This window comes from Nuphar pumila, chromosome 13 (genome assembly GCF_984573655.1).
Source record: "Nuphar pumila chromosome 13, dmNupPumi1.hap1.1, whole genome shotgun sequence".
Taxonomy (NCBI): Eukaryota; Viridiplantae; Streptophyta; class Magnoliopsida; order Nymphaeales; family Nymphaeaceae; genus Nuphar; species Nuphar pumila.
This window is the reverse complement of record NC_143261.1, coordinates 93,789,559-93,790,864: the sequence shown is the minus strand read 5'-3', so window position 1 is coordinate 93,790,864 and position 1,306 is coordinate 93,789,559.

Genomic DNA, 1,306 nt, shown 5'->3' with positions numbered 1-1,306 from the left:
TGCTGTTGCTTTATGGGGCACGTAAGGGAAGGCGGTGTGGTCGTATTTTCAACCCGGAGTTTTTCCTCGCAGGGTGGCGGGTCCATTAAGTGACCCGATGAGGATTCTTTTGTCATAAAAAAAAAAAGACATGAGAGAGGGAGATCGATTCCCACAGCTCCGTCGACCCTCTTTTTCTTCCTCCCCTTTTATAGAAAGCGTTTGGTAACCTAATGATGGTAGTTGCTAATTCCAAGAACTGACAGCTTCCACTTTTCCAACTGCATAAACTCTCTCACTTCCGGATCTCAAACATAGCCTTCCAGGCCCAGATTGATACTTTGCTTTCACAACCAAACAGATTTAGAAATTTAAAAGGCAAGCAACTAACCGAGGGCTGCAACATTTGCAAAACTGTGTCACATTTGGGAAGCCAGTGAAAACTTTATTTTGGCATTTTTGGAAAAGTGCCATTAGATAGAGTATCACAGGACACCGTGATGGGTTTGACTGTAGAATGCAACATTGTAGTCAATGGATCGTTTTCAGGGACTCGAAACTTTACCGAACCAAATTGGTATATACTTGAATACGCCAGCATAATTGCCGAATAATTCAAACCAACAGATATTATAGCTGCGAATTGCGCTGCATTTATTAACTAATCCATTCTTTCAAAGTTGAAGAGCTGAAATTACAGACTTTGGTAATACAAAATTTCATTACTGCAGTCACACACGAAACTTTTTTTTTTGTTAGGATAATCCAAGGGAAAATTCCCCCATCACTGAGCACACATTTGGTGGCATCCAGTTGGTAAAACCCTTGAGGTACTCCCACCCACCAGGGAGAAAACCCAGCTTCAACCTTGTGGCAAGGGACCATCTGTGGGTTTCGAACTTGTGATGTCTCATCAACTTAGTAACATCCTCAAGTTGACCCTACCAGGTGAGCCGAGCGCTTGTGGGCATCACACTCGAATCTTGTTATTCACTATTCAGGCATATTTATGCAAGAGTTGATGGAGCATACCACATGCCTTTTCCATTTTTTTTTGTCAAACATCACGGATTTGTTCAGGGAACAAATAAACACTCGCAAAAGCCATGTTTGGTAGGAAAATTGAAAATAGCATGCAGCTCAATCAGACTTTGATCAATTTAGTAGCCAATTGGACAGGTTCTTTAATATATCGCATAATAAGGCTGCCTATGAAATTTTTGTGCAAGCATCAAGCTGCATATTAGAGCGAACAGGTTCATTTCACTATATAACACACACACGCAGTCAGATTGATGCCCCATCCAAATCCAAAGTGAAACAGCCA